Source organism: Diceros bicornis, chromosome 41 (genome assembly GCF_020826845.1).
Source record: "Diceros bicornis minor isolate mBicDic1 chromosome 41, mDicBic1.mat.cur, whole genome shotgun sequence".
Classification (NCBI taxonomy): Eukaryota; Metazoa; Chordata; class Mammalia; order Perissodactyla; family Rhinocerotidae; genus Diceros; species Diceros bicornis.
In genome coordinates, this window is record NC_080780.1 from 1,796,609 (window position 1) to 1,814,920 (window position 18,312).

An 18,312-nucleotide genomic window follows, 5' to 3' on the forward strand; every position below is an offset into this window, starting at 1 on the left:
CGCTCCGCTTTGGTGGCCCAGGTTTGCAGGTTCAGATCCCAGACGCAGACATGTGTGCTGTTTATCAAGCCATGCTGTGGCAGGTGTCCCACATACAAAATGGAGGGAGATGGGCATGCTTATCAAGCCATGCTGTGGCAGGTGTCCCACATACAAAATGGAGGGAGATGGGCATGCTTATCAAGCCATGCTGTGGCAGGTGTCCCACATACAAAATGGAGGGAGATGGGCAAAGCTGTTAGTTCAGGGCCAATCTTCCTCAGGAAAAAGAGAAGGATTGGCAACGGATGTTAGCTCAGGGCTAATCTTCCTCACCAATAAAACAAAATAAAATATATGTATTCACATTTTTAACATAACCAAAATACCACTATTTGCATCTAAAATAATGATTCCTTAATATCATTAACTATCCAGTCACTGAAATTTTTTCAGCTGTCTCATAAATGGTTTTTTTCCCTCCAGTTGGTTTATCTGAATTTGGATCCAAATAAGATCCACATATCTACAGAACTGTGAGCAGAGGAGTGACAGCATTTGCCTGACATTTTAAAAGGATCACTTTGACTGCTGTACTGAGTAGACTGTGGAGCAGAGTGGACTCTGGAGGCTGCTGCATCATCCAGGTGTGAGGGATGGGGCCTGGATCAGTGCTGTAACATTGGTGGTGAAAATTAAGTACATTTTCTTTAACGGCAGATTACTTTTTAAATGCATGAGGAAATGAGATTGGTTACCTTTATAACTTTGAATTCTGAAATATTACCTATTTCTAGTCCGTGTTTAAGTTTTCCTTGCTTTGTCTGAATTGATGGCTCTGTATGAATGCAATTTTTGGAAATAAAGCAAATAGCGTTGAAAAACTGGAAATAGTGCAAATGTCCATCATAGGGGACTAGTTAAGTAAATTACAGTAACTTAATTAATTTATAGTAGCCTTTCAGATCCAATGCCCCCTTTATGACAATATCCCTTTACTATCCTTAGCTCATATTATAGATAGAACATTCTTACAAACATAATTTTAAAAAATTGGTAATCTCCAAATTGAACAATGAGGAGAAAAGAAAGGGCAATCACTGATAATGAAATAACGTTTTACTCTAAATGTTGGGGTCCGTACAACCACTCATGAGGGCACCATGAGGGGGTCAGGGTGCACCCTGTTAACTGTGCACAAGCAAACAAGTGTACTTTGGGTGTCTTCAATATCATGGGCAATATCACATGACTTTCAGAAATGATGAACAACTCTCAACAAAGTTTAAAACAAGAAAGTTCATGCTTCCTTCCAATGACATGGCAGTGGGAAATGCCAGAGATGTTAAAATTTTCAACAACCAAAACCAAACCCTTTGTGTTTGTATGTAAAATGGAGTTCTAGACTTAGATAGTTATAAATGAGTTTTTCATGTACATGAACATCTGGCCGGATGTTTGAAAGTCAGTGAGGCAGTCTCATGCTTTACAAGATGTCCAGCATCACCCCCATCCACTGTTAGAGGCCCACAAATTTCCAAAGTGCTTCCTGGCTGAAAATCACTGACATAATGAGAGAAGATGTAGCTGTTAAAAGAACAAGGTGGGGGGGCAGGCCCCATGGCCTAGCAGTTAAGTGTGCGCGCTCCGCTGCTGGCGGCCCGGGTTCGGATCCCAGGCGCGCACCGACGCACCGCTTCTCCGGCCACGCTGAGGCCGCGTCCCACATACAGCAACTAGAAGGATGTGCAACTATGACATACAACTATCTACTGGGGCTTTGGGGGGAAAAAAAAATAAATAAAAAATAAAAGAACAAAGTGGTACATCTCCCAAATAGTTTCAGATAGACTTTTAGATGAGAAGAATCAAAGAGCAGTAGGACACAATATACTATATGCTACAATTTTTGTAAAAAGCAGAATAATTAGGGCCGGTCCCGTGGCTTGGTGGTTAAGTGCGCGCGCTCCGATGCTGGTAGCCCGGGTTCGGATCCCGGGCGCGCACCGAGGCACCACTTCTCCGTCCATCCTGAGGCCGAGTCCCACATACAGCAACTAGAAGGATGTGCAGCTATGACATACAACTATCTACTGGGGCTTTGGGGGGAAAAAATAAATAAATAAAATCTTTAAAAAAAAAAAAAGCAGAATAATTATTTGTTTGCCTGTATGTGCCCAGAATACCCTTGGGAGGAAACAGAGAAATGTTTCCCAAGGTGCATCAGGGGACGGAGGAGGAGACTCGTTTTCACCGCATACCCTTTTTACCTGTATTACATATTAAAAATGTCACAGGCCAGCTCCAGTGGCCTAGTGGTTAAGTTCAGCACACTCTGCTTTGGTGGCTCAGGTTCGGTTCCTGGGTGCGGACCTACACCACTTGTGTGTCAGTGGCCAGGCTGTGGCGGTGGCTCACATAGAAAAAGAGGAAGATTGGCAACAGGTGTTAGCTCAGGGGGACTCTTCCACAGAAAAAAAAAAAATCAAAAATATACATTCTAAAATCAGAAGTATTTGGTTCACTTCAAAATGTTTAATGTAAACAAAGATATTGCTCCAAAAATTAGACTTTTTTCTTCATTATTACTTTCAATAATTATTAGGCAGTTTTCCAAAACAAAAGCTAGAAGTCATTCCTGATTATATACTACACATAAGACATTTTCATTATTCACTTACCTCCGTGTTCATGTTGGTCAACCTTTTAATCAGACATTAAGTTGTCTTGTCTGTAGAGGGGCAGCTGTCGGCTCGTTTATACAGCAGAAGTCTCTCTGGGTTGTCAGGCTTCAAGGTGGCAAATTGAAAATTATTGGTTAAAAAAGCCCTGACATGTATATATCTTAACGTATTATTTAGACTGTTAAAAGACTCAGATCTGGCTACTGTTTTTATGTAAGGCTGCAGTTCCTTGATGTTTAGGGTGTCTTTCATGATGCAGAATCCTTGTAAACTTCTAGCACCTTCCCCCAGATCTTTTCCAGCTGCCACAGGAATTCATTTCTTTGAAATTTGTGTTTGTCTGTTCTTTCCAAACCTACCTTTTCATAGAAATAACTCTTTGTTCACACTTATTTCATAATAGATTTACATGTTTTTGCTGAGGAAGATTAGCCCTGAGCTAACGTCTGTTGCCAATCCTCTTCTTTTTTAGTTTGAAGAAGATTAGCCCTGAGCTGACATCTGTGCCAATATTTCTCTATTTATTTTTTTTTAATGTGAGTTGCTGCCACAGCATGGCTGACGAATGGTGTAGGTCTGCGTCCAGGATCCGAACCCGCGAACCTGGGAAGCTAAAGTGGAGCACAGTGAACTTAACCACTACGCTATGGGGCCGGCCCCTACATAATTGTTAACTGAATTACATACTTAAAATAGTTAAGACTAACATAAACAGATCTCGGAAGAAATAGAATTGATTCTTGGTAAACACACGAGGGAGCAGAATGGTGCTTATGAACTAGGCAATCGTTTTGTAATTGTAATCCCCAGAAAGAAGTGTATTTTACATTGTGGCCTGGTACCCCTATACATATAACTGAAACATATCGTGGAGCACTACTCTTACCAAAGGCACTGCGCTGTGATATTTCCTATTGTATTAATTAAAAAAAATATGGGTGGCAACCCAGTAGTTGATTTTACAATGCAGTTCAGGACCTGCAGCTAGGAACCTCAATGCTGGAGCAAGACCAGTCAGCTCAGAGGCTAGCGGCCAGGCCATCAGCAGGTGTGTGTTACAGTGGGAACGGGAAGCTGTTACTGTAATTTTCCAATCTGCCTGAAATCCTACAACTTGTAATTTACCATGAAAAACGTGACTATTGTTCAGCTGCACACTCAATGTCCTGAGTTTCAGTATTTTTCAGGAAATACTTAGGCAAATGGTAACCATCGGACATCCCAAAAGTTGTGGACATTTATTTCGGGTTTCTCAAAATTCCTAATGATGACACAAGATTTTCAGGTTGATTCATCTTTTTATTGTTTATCCTAAGGTTGGCCGTCTAACCCTAACCATAGCTGTCACCCCCAGCACTGACTGAGTCTGCAGGGGGAAGAGACAGAGGTTTGAGAGCACCTGCCCCATCGGACACTCGGGGGCCTGGCTTCAGGGGCACCGTCGTTTCATGGCCAGCTTCAGGGCCTTCTCCACTCTGCCAGGAGCTCCGCGACACTGGATTTGAGTCCACTTCCACCAGGATCGCCTGGGAACCTTGGGACAGTAATGTACATTGAGCTCTGTTTCCTCATCTGTAGATGGGGTGTAATTATAGTACCTACTTCCTCCGGCACTGCCTGTTTTCAGTCATTGTTTCTGTGTGTAAAGTACACTGGCTATTTGACAATCTAGTTTTTTCCTTTCCATATAAGACAAATGTTTTTCTTTCCTCCTCTAAGGTTTTTGTCTGGAGCTATTAAGCAGTTTGACTCTCAGCAAAGAAGTCTTCACGTATGGGCGATGTCTTTCTGGACTTTCTTGATGGAGGCGAAATGAGCTGCTCCCACCTCTGTGCTTCCATAGCGTGTGTTACAATCTGCGCTATTGAAGCATCTGCACATGGTTTACAGTTACTTGTTTGCACGAGGCCAGTGCTGGCAGGAATTTGACTCTTTATATCCCCGGTACCTACCAGAGTGCTGGGTCCTTGGTGGACCTCATACTTTTTCTATGGAAGGAAGGGAAGGAGGGAGGGAGGGAGGGTGTATTGGTGAGGAATAAGTATGCAGCAAGAGAGGAACACAACTCTGGGGAAAGGCAGAGGCACTGTGACGGGAAGAGGAAAGGGAAACTCAGGGAGAGCTCCCTTCTTTCTCCCGCCACGGGGCTGTGCGTACAAGATAGCATCCAAATTCCTGTTCCCGACAGGCCAAGTGCTCCGACACATAATACTTTCCTCTGATGAAACATTTGAGACAGTGTTTGGGGCTGTGAGGTTTTCCACTTGGGCCCCTGAAATCACACACTAGCCGGGTGCAGCAGTAGTGTTGCTGGTGGTGGAAGCCCGCAGGCCACGAGGGAGACCCAGTCCGGAACCTCAGCTAATGTCCAGGGTTGCCACCTGTTGTGGATCAGTGACCTTGTAGGAGGACAGATCAGTGACCTTGCAGAAAGGTGGACCAATGTGAGTGCCCATCTCAGGCTGTGCTGAAGAAACAGGAAGTTTTCTTCATGCCAAGGGAAGGATGAAGGTATCAGAAGACAGGAACTGACTGGGGTTTATCTCAAGAACAACTTGTGAATTTAAAACAACTCCCTCTGCCCTCTGGCAGAGGGCATTTTAGACTGGGTCGTGACTCCACTGACCTCCCCCTGGGCCAAGGCTCAGGGTCCAGGGTCCTCTCAAAGCCTTGGCCCCTCTGGTTGCAGCGTTCCCTGGTTTGGGGAAATGGTTCTAACGCTGTTGCCTTCAAGAGGTTCTTCTGCAGGGCCATTCACCTTGGTGTGCTGGCGCAGGCTGTCAGGTTTCTCTGGAGTATCCTACTCCAGAGAGTATCTATCCAGTGTCTATATAGACGTACCCATATCTAATCAAGATCCAGTATCTTCATTTTCGGATTATCTATCCTAAACTCTCTCCTCCCTCATCTCGTCCTCCGTGCTGTCATCAGGCTCGTTTTATACTCTCAGACCACACCCTCCCCATAAAGGAAGGGTCACTGTGTGGATGTGGAAACACTGTGGAGGCAGAAGGCTGAGGAGCAAAATTTACAAAATTCAATCCCTTTAGCTTGGTGCTCCCTTCCAGTCAGTCTTTACTACCTATCACTCTGTACAGGGAATTTTCCTCTCAGCCCCTTAGCATGCCTTTGCCTCTCACCCTCCTTGTCCTCCTCCTCCTCCAAGGCTCTCTCTCACTTGGTGAAAGTTTCCTGGAATACTCCAGCTCCTCAGTGGAGCTCCCCTCCTCTGAACGCTGAGATGTATTTATATTTGGACACTTTAAACACTTCAAAACACTTTTTTTCTTTTGAACACTTTTTAAAAATCTTGATAGGTGTTACTTGAAAAAAATAATCTGTGGACAGTGGAAAGGGACTGCCCACTCCTTGGGCGCCCTGTCATCCTCAACGTACAGCCTCATTTCTTGGAACCTTCTGTGTGCCCATCTCTCATCCCTCCACTTAGTTATGAGCTTCTTGAGTGTGGCAGCCCGAAAGAAGCAGTGTTTGCATCACTAATAAACCCGTTGCCACGGCGTGTGTGGCAGACTTTCAATACATCAAAGAACGAGAGATGGAAAAGAAATCACACTCGATGATGAGGAAAGGCCAAACTTGGTGGCAGAGGACTCAGTAAAGGAAGAAGCTTGAAGATGTTCACTGATTCAGCCCATGAGCAGGATTTGCCACACTAAATGGGACACATTTTAAGGACATTAATCTGGCTGTGGTGTGTAGAGTGGGTTAAAACGGGAGACTGGTGAGGAGGTGACCATCAGGGCTGAGGCAGGGAGTGGGAAAGGGGAGGATTTGAGTAATTCTGAGGAACAATTGTCAGAACTGAACATCAGAATGTGTGCTCTGGAAAGTAGGAATACAGTAAGAATATACCCTAGGAAGTGTATTTGAAACTGGACTAATGAAAAATTCAGGAAGTGTGGTGGCTGTGCGCACAGTTGAGGAAGAGGACAGGAAGGAAGTGGGCAGAGGGAGAAAAAGTGGAATGAGAATTGAGGCATTGATACCACCGACAGATAATGAGGAGAAAAAAGGAGCTCGCTTAGGGGCATATGTGGGAGACAAGGAACAAGGCTTTTGCCAGGTTAACGACTGTCACATCGGATTATGCTGCTAACTTCCACCAAGAAAGCCATAGGGCTGAGTTCCTCACCCAGTGTCCCCGGGCACCACACTCACCCACTGAGGGAGGGAACCTGTAGAGTCACAGGCCTGTGGGTGATTCCCAGCTAGTGGGTTCCCTGCTGACCATTCTGGGGAATGTGAGGGATACGTGGGGCTGGCTGGAGATTAGCCGAGCGAGCCTGTGTGCAGTGAGCCTCAGCTGATGGCACTTTCTGTAGAGCACAGTCAACTGAAGTGCACTGCTTTCCGGCTTCATTGTCAAAGGGAGCCACTGCTTCTGTCCACCTGGAGGTATGTGTGTGTCTCATATGTATGTATTAGAGAACTCTGGCAACCCACAAGATAAATAGGCACAAAATAAATTTTACTTTTTATTTTTTCCCCCAAAGCCCCAGTAGACAGTTGTACGTCATAGCTGCACATCCTTCTAGTTGCTGTATGTGGGACGCGCCCTCAGCGTGGCTGGAGAAGCGGTGCGTTGATGTGCGCCCAGGACCCGAACCTGGGCCGCCAGCAGCAGAGCGCCCGCACTTAACCGCTAAGCCACGGGGCCAGCCCTGATAGGCACAAAATAAACTGAGCTCACGAGGCCACCTGGCTCTACATGTGAGACGTTAGAATGAGAACTTTATAGTTACTTCCAGACCTGTGTTAACCACATTTTCTATATAAAGCTTCAAGCAAATCAGAACAATGTGTGAAAGTGCCACGGCACATCCACGGGTGGTGGCAGACCCCTTTGCATACCGTGGTGCCCTCTGCACTGACAGAGCCTGGAACCGGCAGGGAGGCTGTTCTGGGTTCAGATTCCAGCTATGACGCCAGCTGGAGCCAGCTAACATCTCTGAACCTGAATTTCTTTGCCTGTTAAGAAATTAGCCCCTTTGCCTGCTAAGGCTGGTATTTATTTCCCAGATACATTCAAGGGATTAAATGAGATAAATCCACATTAGGCATGTAGTAGGTTTTCAAAGAAAATGTTTAGTGACCTTCCCTATCTATAGAAAAAAATTCTAAGTCTTGGGGCTAAACAGACCAGATTCTCAGCTCTGTCCCCTTTCAGATATATGACCTTGGGATGTTGAATCATCTTCCTGCGCCTGCATTTCCTCAGCTTCCTCATGGGGTTGCTGTGGATGTGGGACATCAGGAAGGGGCCTGACAGGCTCCTCTGCTGATGGCTGAGTCAGCCCTGCTTGAATACCTTCAGTGATGGGAACTCACTTCTCATAGTTTTTAAAGCGGAAAGAGATCTTCCAGAGATTATTCAGTCCAGCCCAACTCTTTTACACAGAATATATTTAATTCCATCACATGAACTAGGAACAACTTTACCAACAGAAAATGTGACCGTGAGGTAAACACAATAAAAGATCAAATCAAGCACATATGGGCCGGCCCTGTGTCTTAGCGGTTAAGTGTGCGCGCTCTGCTACTGACGGCCCGGGTTCGGATCCCGGGCGTGCACCGACGCACCGCTTCTTCGGCCATGCTGAGGCCGCATCCCACATACAGCAACTAGAAGGCTGTGCAACTATGACATACAACTATCTACTGAGGCTTTGGGGGCAAAAAAAAAGAGGAGGATTGGCAATAGACGTTAGCTCAGAGCCTGTCTTCCTCAGGAAAAAAAGGGAGGATTAGCATGGATGTTAGCTCAGAGCTTATCTTCCTCACACACACACAAAAAAATCAAGCACATATATCCCTAGAAAAACCACATCAATTACATCAATTTGCTCAGCACTTCCATTAATATTGGTATGTTACTCTTTCACTTTTTGCAGATAAGCGATACAGGAAAAATTTAAGAAAAACAAAATTGACAAGACAATCAACTGGCTTGTTTTTTCTGTCAGTTGGAAAAGGACTACCTTTGCTCAATTTTATTATGTAATACACTCATCCAGGTAATGAAACATCCATGAACAAATATTTGGGAACCACCATCAGTGGCCAAGCCTAATCTCATCTGTTCATAAAGAATTATTTCTATTATACTCAAATGCAGACATTCGAAGTTAGAAAGGAATACAATTCAAATAGCAAGAGGTCTTAATTACACAAAGTTTAAAAAGAGGCAGTCTTATTTTCAAAAGTACATCCTAAGCCCAGACGAGGCGAATCTTTTGAATAACTCGTAGCCTAGTGTTCCTAACTCTCCAAACAAGCCACACTGCAGAGGCAGCTCCTAAAGGTCCCAAAGAACAGGAAACATCCAGGAGCACAGGGCTCACGATGAAGAGCAGGTGGGAGCAAGGAGGGGGCTTGCGTCCTCTTAGTGAAGAAGGGATTGGGTAAGGAGCTTTTCGGCCAAACTGGGCTTGCCTGAAAAATCTGGGCCAAACTGGAAGAAACTAGCTCCAATTCTGTAGTCAACTCCAATGTGTGGGGTTTTCCTCACACCACCAAGCAACTCTGACACCAGCTGGGTGTCCTGCAATTCAACTCAATTCTGACACTCTATCTGGAGATAGCGTCAGATCCTACAGGGTAAGGGCTCAATCCCACGAGACTGCGCCCTCCACTGCAGATGCCAATTGCAAGTCCAGGTTGTCACCTGTACTTCTGACTGACTGGCTCTACACCAGAGGCTCCCACTGCCCCCTCCTTGGGTTCAATTAATTTGTTAGCAGCTCACAGAACTCAAGAAACCAGTTTACTCACTAGATTACCCAATTATTAAGAAGGATATTAAAGGATACGAAACAACAGTGAGATGAAGAGATATACAGGGCGAGTTCCCGAACAAAGGAGCTTCTGTCCCCGTGCAGTTTGGGGATAGTACATGGATGCTTTCTGGTTCACCAACCTGGAAGCTGTCTGAACCCTCATCCTTTTGTGGTTTTATGGAGGCCTCATTACAGAGGCATGATTGATTAAATCATTGGCCATTGGCTATTGATTCAACCTTCAGCCCCTCTCCCCTCCCTGGAGGTCAGGGGTGGGACTAAAAGTTCCAATCCTCTAATTACATGGTTGGTTCCCCTGGCAACCAGCCCCCATCCTTAGGTGTTTCCAAAAGTCACCTCATTAACATAAACCCAGTTGTGGTAGAAAGGAACTTGTTATGAATAACAAGACACCCATTTCACCTTTATGACTCTGAAACATCTTCAGGAACTGAGGACAAGAGACCAAACATTATGACAAAAGATGCTCCCACTGCTCTTTGCACTCAGGAAATCCCAAGGGTTTTGGGAACTGAGCCAGGAACTATGGACGAAGACCAAAATACGTATTTATTATAAATCACACTATCACACGAGCCCAACCTTGGGTGCTGAGATTTTAGCTGTACAGTGGCTATACAATTTCAGAGTTTACTTACAGAATTAGAATGATTTTTTTTCCCTCCCCAAAGCCCCAGTACATGGTTGTATATCCTAGTTGTAAGCTGTTCTGGTTCTTCTATGTGAGTCGCCACCACTGACAACTGACATATAGATGGTGTGGTTCCATAACTGGGAAGCGAACCTGGGCCACTGAAGCAGTGAGAGCGCCGAACTTTAACCGTTACTAGGCCATCAGCGTTGGCTCTAGAACGATTTTTAAAAACATCTAGAGGAGGCTTTTGTGTAATTATTAACCAGAGATGACATTCGCAAATTCTGATAAAAATTTGACTCTCCAACTAATGTGACCATGTCTGCAGGAAATAGCGCCATACAGCCAGGGAGTGCTGGTTCTGTACAGAGGTAGCCATGGAACTCCTGGGGCCTGGTGTCACATATAAAGTACACCAGATCTTTGGCGTGCAAAGATTTCCTGGTCTTGGTTTCGCTAATTTTCATGTATCCATTCAAAGATCCGTGACACACGTAGTAATTTACAATTTTCAAGGGGCAGTGATTTTTCAATCTTGGGTGCTTGCAGCTGGGAGACAAGATGAACAGAGTCAACTGCTGGGCACTCCTATTTTCTTTTTTTTTTTTATTGATGTTTTAATGGTTTCTAACATTGTGAAATTTTGGGTTGTACATTTTTGTTTGTCCATCACCACATATATGACTCCCTTCACCCCTTGTGCCCACCCCCCACCCCCACTTCCCAGGTAACCACAGTCCAGTTTTCTCTGTCCATGTGTTGGTTTATATTCCACATATGAGTGAGATCATACAGTGTTTGTCTTTCTCTTTCTGGCTTATTTCACTTAACATAATACGCTCCAGGCCCATCCATGTTGTTGCAAATGGGACGATTTTGTCTTTTTTTATGGCTGAGTAGTATTCCATTGTATATATATACCACATTTTCTTAATCCAATCGTCAGTCGAGGGACACTTAGGTTGCTTCCACTTCTTGGCTATGGTGAATAATGCTGCAATGAACATAGGGGTGCATAAGCCTCTTTAGATTGTTGATTTCAGGTGCGTTGGATAGATTCCCAGTAGTGGGATGGCTGGATCATAGGGCATCTCTATTTTTAATTCTTTGAGGAATCTCCATACCGTTTTCCATAGAGGCTGCACCAATTTGCATTCCCACCAGCTGTGTATGAGGGTTCCCATTTCTCCACATCCTCTCCAACATTTGTTGTTTTTTGTCTTGGTGATTATAGCCATTCTAACGGGCGTGAGGTGGTATCTTAGTGTTGTTTTGATTTGCATTTCCCTGATGATTAGTGATGTTGAGCATCTTTTCATGTGCCTATTGGCCATCTGTATATCTTCCTTGGAGAAGTGTCTTGGGCACTCCTATTTTAATGTAGCTATTTTCTTAGGTCACACATTACCAGTGACTGGGATGCTCTTTGAAAGTTTCATGAAACTATACACTGTGATGGCATTGCCAATTCGGGGATACAGAAGGTATTCAGATACATCTCTCCAGAATGTCAAGGGTTTACTTATCAATACCCTAATAATTCACACATTTCTTTATCAGCATTGATTCTTAATGTTGACCTTGGTACTTTTTTTTTATTTCGGTAACATTGGTTTATAACATTGTATAAATTTCAGGTGTACATCATTATACTTCTATTTCTGCATAGATTACATCATGTTCACCACCCAAATACTAATTACAACCCATCACCACACACCTGTGCCTAATCATCCCTTTTGCCCTCCTTCTTCCCCCCTCCTTCCCCTCTGGTAACCATCAATGCAATCTCTGTCTCTATGTGTTTGTTTGTTGTTGCTTTTATCTTCTATTTATGAATGAGATCATACGGTATTTGACCTTCTCCCTCTGACTTATTTAGCTTAGCATAATACCCTCGATGTCCATCCATGTTGTCACAAATGGCTGGATTTCATTGTTTCTTAGGGCTGAGTAGTATTCCATTGTGTATATATACCACATCTTCTTCATATTTTTCCCTTGATGGGCACCTAGGTTGCTTCCAAGCCTTGGCTATTGTGAATAACGCTGCAATGAACATAGGGGTGCATGTATCTTTATGCATTCATGTTTTCATGTTCTTTGGATAAATACCCAGCAGTGGAATAGTTGGATCATATGGTAGTTCTATCTTTAATTTTTTGAGGAATCTCCATACTGCTTTCCATAGTGGCTGCACCAGTTTGCACACCCACCAGCAGTGTACAAGAGTTCCCTTCTCTCCACATCCTCTCCAACACTTGTTTCCTGTCTTGTTAATTATAGCCATTTTGACGGGTGTGAGGTGGTATCTCATTGTAGTTTTGATTTGCATTTTCCTGATAGTTAATGATGTTGAGGGCCGGTCCCGTGGCTTAGTGGTTAAGTGCGCGCGCTCTGCTGCCGGCGGCCCGGGTTCAGATCCCGGGCGCGCACAGACACACCGCTTCTCCGGCCATGCTGAGGCCTCGTCCCACATACAGCAACTAGAAGGCTATGCAACTATGACATACAACTATCTACTGGGGCTTTGGGGGGAAAAAAAAAATATTGGGCCAGCCCGGTGGCGAAAGAGGTTAAGTGCGCGCGCTCCGGTGTGGCGGCCCGGGGTTCGCCAGTTCGGATCCCAGGCGCGCACCGATGCACCACTTGTCAAGCCATGCTGTGGTGGTGTCCCATACAAAGTGGAGGAAGATGGGCACAGATATTAGCCCAGGGCCAGTCTTCCTCAGCAAAACAAAAAAAAAAAAAAAAGAGGAGGATTGGCAGATGTTAGCTGAGTGCCGATCTTCCTCACAAAAAAAAATTAAAAAAATAAATAAATAAAAATTATTAAAAAAAAAATGATGTTGAACATCTTTTCATGTGCCTCTTGGCCATGTGTATATCTTCTTTGGAGAAATGTCTGTTCAGGTCTTTTGCCCATTTTTAAATTGGGTTGTTAGTTTTTTTGTTGTTGAGATGTATGAGTTCTTTACATATTTTGGAGATTAACCCCTTATCAGATATATGGTTTGCAAATAACTTCTCTCAATTGTTAGGTTGTCTTTTCGTTTTGTTGATGGTAACTTTGGTACTCTCTGCAGTAGTCCTCTAAGTGACCGGCCTGGGAATCCTAGTTGAACATTCTGAATTGAGTTTAATCTGCCCCCGTTCTTGTTGAGTCTCTGGTAAAAAAAAAAAGGCTGTGCTTAAACCTGCTCTGACCGGAAAAGGGAGGCACCAGCGCTTTAGGGACTCTCAGAGCTGTCTGGCAGCAGGCGCTGTGCTAAGCACCTTGCATTGTTCTCTCCCGCAGGTCAGTATGTGTGGAAGTGAGGGAGGCACTATTATCACCTCCATTCTGGGGAGGGAGAGAGGCCACACAGCCTGGGACCAGCCAACAAAGATTTGAACCCAGGTGTGCCTGACTCCAGAGTTGTTAGGCACAGATCACCTTTGAAAGAATTGCCAACGCCCAGTCTTTCCTGGTCTCTGCTTCTAACAAGTCATAAATCTCTACCTGTCAGGGGCCTGAGGCCTGCAAAACTTATATGTATTCCTCTATTTGTTTAGTTTGTTTTTGTTTTGGGTTTTTTGTGTTGAGGAAGATTTGCCCTGAACTAACATCTGTTGCCAATCCTCCTCTTTTTGCTGAGGAAGATTGGCCCTGGGCTAACATCTGTGCCTGTCTCCCTCTACTTTTATATGTGGGACGCCTGCCACAGCATGGCTTGATAAGTGGTGCATAGGTCTGTGCCTGGGATCTGAACCTTTGAATCCTGGGCCGCTGAAGCGGAGCATGCGAACTTAACCCCTACACCACTGGGCTGGCCCCCCTCTATTTGTTTTTAATTGCTGCTGTAACAAATTACCACAAACTTAGTGGCTTTAAACAACAGTTCCTGCAGGTCAGAGATCTGCCGTGGCATGGCAGATCCTACACACAGGGTGTCGGTGGCTAAAATCAAGGTGCCCGCCAGGGCTGCCGTTCTCATCTGTGCTTCAGCGCCTTCTTCTGGGACTGCTGGTTGTTTGCAGAATTCATTTCTGCCTCTTGTTTTCCATGCAGCCCTCTCTACCTTCAAGCCAGCAATGGCACCTTGAGTCCTTGGAATCTGCCTCCACCTTCCTCTTCTGCTCATGAGATTACTCCCAGATACTATTCCTATTTTAGAAATCTTAATTACATCTACAAAGTCCCTTTTGCCAGGTAACATAACCTATTCGCAGGCAGAACAGCAGGAGACAGGTTGGAAGGTTGGGGGGGCCAAAATTCTGTCTCTCAGAACCTTGTGTATTACAGACCCCGAAACAAAACACCCCTCCCTTCAAAAATGCTTCAGGTACTCTGCCAGGTGTTCAACATGAATTAATTCCATATTTGTACATTAAGAAATGCTAGCTAACTAACTGGAAGGTTGTAGAAAAGCTGATTTTTACTGGGGGTGCATGGTCTTCAACTTTGACACATTTCAAGTTGACCCCCTCACTTGGGATTCCCTTACGAAACAAAAACCGTGATGTGGATGCTAATTATACCCCCTCCACCTCAATGTTCCCACCCTTCCAGTGTCTGGAAGTCCCCAGACTGATGACATCTTCACTCAGGGTGGTGGTGTGGACTGATACCGCAGCAATGTGGCTTACCCAAAAAGACAGACAAATAGAACATGCACAAAAAATACTCTGAAATTACTTTTAATCAAAGCTCTTTCTAAGCAGATCAAGAATCTTGCTTAAAATCTGATTCATGCCTCTGAGAAGCAAATATCCTTATTCAGCACATTCAGCCCTCCACTCAACTTAGCAGAGATCCCAGTGGAATCGTGTTTCACTAGATCACCAAACCTCTCAATCACCTAATATAATGACATGATCTGGACTAGCAACACTTTCTCTAACAAGAAACAACAGGACAAATAGAGAAAAAAACAGCAGGCAAATAAGGGCCATCCCATAGATGAATAATATGTGATAAAACAAATACAGTAAAAATATTACTTGTAGAATCTAGGTGGTATGTATAAGAACTATTCACTGTATAATTATTTTAACTTTTTTGCATGTTAAAAATTTTCACAATAAAACGTCAAAAAAGAACTATTGCACCATCAGCAAAATGAAAAGGCAACCTACTGAATGGGAGAAAATATTTGTAAACCATATATCCAACAAGGGGTTAATGTCCAAAATATATAAAGAACTCACACAACTCAATAGCAAAAAAAAAAAATCTGATTAAAAAATGGGCAGGAGGAAGCGGTTGGGTGCGCGCGCTCCGCTGCGGCGGCCCGGGGTTCGCTGGTTTGGATCCCGGGCGCGCACCGAAGTACTGCTTGGTAAGCCATGCTGTGGCGGCGTCCCATATAAAATGGAGGAAGATAGGCACCGATGTTAGCCCAGGGCCGTCTTCCTCAGCAAAAAAAGAGGAGGATTGGCGGATGTTAGCTCAGGGCTGATCTCCTCACAAAAAAAAAAAAAAAAAAAAAAAAAAAAAAAAAAAAATGGGCAGGAGGGTCCGGCCTGGTGACATAGTGGTTAAGTTCACATGCTCCACTTCAATGGCCCAGGGTTTGCAGGTTCGAATCCGAGGCCATGCTGTGGTGGTATCCCACATACAAAATAGAAAATAGAGGAAGATGGGCACAGATGTCAGCTCAGGGCCAATCCTCTTCATTAAAAAAAAAAAAGGGCAGAAGATCTGAATAGACATTTTTTTGGCTCAACATCACTAACCATCAGGGAAATGCCAATCAAACCACAATGAGAGGGAGCAGGCCCAGTGGTGTAGTGGTTAAGTTCACGTGCTCTGCTTTGGTGGCCCAGGGTTCACAGGTTCGGATCAGGGGTGCAGACCTACGCACCACTTATCAAACCATGCTGTGGCAGGTGTCCCACATACAAAGTAGAGGAAGATGGGCACAGATGTTAGCCCAGGGCCAATCTTCCTCAGCAAAAAGAGGATCGGCAACACATGTTAGCTCAGGGCTAATCTTCCTCACCAACCCCCCTCCAAAAAAAACCCCACAATGAGATATCACCTTGCACCCGTTAGAATGGCTGTCATCAAAAAAGACAAGAGATAAGTTTTGGCAAGGATGTGGAGGAAAGGGAACCCTGTGCACTGTTGGTGGGAATGTAAATTGGTGCAGCCGCTATGGAAAAAAGTATGGAGGTTCCTCAAAAAGTTAAAAATAGAGCTACCATGTGATCCAGCAATTCCACTTCTGGGTATTCATCCTAAGAAAACAAAAGATATTTCCCCCCCATACTGAAGCATTATTTACAACAGCCATGATATGGAAACAACCTAAATGTGCATTGACAGATGAATGGACAAAGAAAATGTGATCCAGGGACCAGCCTGGCGGCGCAAGGGGTTAAGTGTGCACGTTCTGCTGCGGCAGCCTGGAGTTCGAAGGTTCGGATCCTGGGCATGCACTGACGCATCGCTTGTCAGGCCATGCACGCTGTGGTGGCATCCCATATAAAGTAGAGGAAGATGGGCACAGATGTTAGCTCAGAGCCAGTCTTCCTCAGCAAAAAAAGAAGAGGATTAGCGTCGGACGTTACCTCAGGGCTGCTCTTCTTCACAAAAAAAAGAAAATGTGATAGACATATATAAGGTAATACTATTCCAGCCATAAAAAAGAATGAAATCTTGCCATTCGCCACAATGTGAATGGACCTTGAGGGCATTATGCTAAGTGAAATAAGGCAGACAAAGACAAATACTGTATGGTCTCACTTATATGTGGGAATCTAAAAAAAAACCCAAAAACCAAGCTCATAGATAAAGAGAACAAATTGGTGGTTACCAGAGGCTGGGGATAGGGGGTTGACAAAAGTGGTGAAGGCAGTCAAAAAGTACAAACTTCCAGCTATAAAATAAATAAGTCATTGGGATGTAATGTACACCATGGTGACTACAGTTAATAATACTGTATTGCATATTTGAAAGTTGCTAAGAAAGTAGATCTTAAATGTTCTCATCACAAGAAAGAAAATTCTGTAATTACATATGGTGACAGATAACTAGGCTCACTATGGTGATATTTTGCAATATATACAAATATCAAATCATTATGTTGTATACCTGAAACTAATATAATGTTGTATGTCAATTATACCTTAGTAATAATAACAAAATATTACAATAAATTCAACCATAGGCACCAAAGCCAATAGTATAGCATTGCTCATTCCCACTTCAAATCAGATACTCTCCAGGCCATTTGTCTTTTAACTCCCCAGGTAAATGTCATTTTTCATTCTTAAGACACTATTCATGTTGCTTCTCTACACCCAACTTTTCTTAATGCAACCCATTCTTCCAGGCCCAGTTCTACCCTCTATTTCTTAAAAAAAAATCCTCTCCTTTGACATGCTACTGCACACCTCTGTGCTGTGCTATTTAAAATACTGGTCTGGAATTATTTTTAAAAATTTTAGGTGTTAAAGTAGTTATGGTGGATCTTTTCTTTTCTAATATAAAAAAACCTCTTTTTAAAGAAAAACTTTGGTACTATATTACTATATTAAGGTACTATAGATGATATGATGGCTGGGCCATGCTTTAAAGCAAGCCAGTGGGAGGAAGGGGTGGCATACAGATGAACCAAGATGTACCATCTGTGGGGTGAGCCCCAGAGCACAGGGCCAAGTTGCTAGACTTTTTAATCCATTAGACAACAAAAGAAAAATACAATCCTGGAAACACAGCATGTAGTCAAATAACTATACTACCTAAAGGATAGATATTTAAAACAATTATCTACGGGCTGGCCTGGTGGCATAGTGGTTAGGTTCACACCCTCTGCTTCAGTGGCCCAGAGTTCACAGATTTGGATCCTGGGCACAGACCTATGCACCACTCATCAAGCCATAGTGTGGCAGCATCCCCTATGCAAAACAGAAGATGGGCACAGGGCCGGCCTCGTGGCTTAGTGGTTGAGTGCGCGAGCTCCGCTGCTGGCAGCCCAGGTTCGGATCCCGGGCGTGCACCGACGCACTGCTTCTCCGGCCATGCTGAGGCCGCGTCCCACATACAGCAACTAGAAGGCTGTGCAACTATGACATACAACTATCTACTGGGGCTTTGGGGGGAAAAAAAACAAAAAACAAAAAAAGATGGGCACAGATGTTAGCTCAGGGCCAATCTTCCTCACCAAAAAAAAAAAAAAAAACAAAAGCAATTATCTAGAAAATTCTAGTA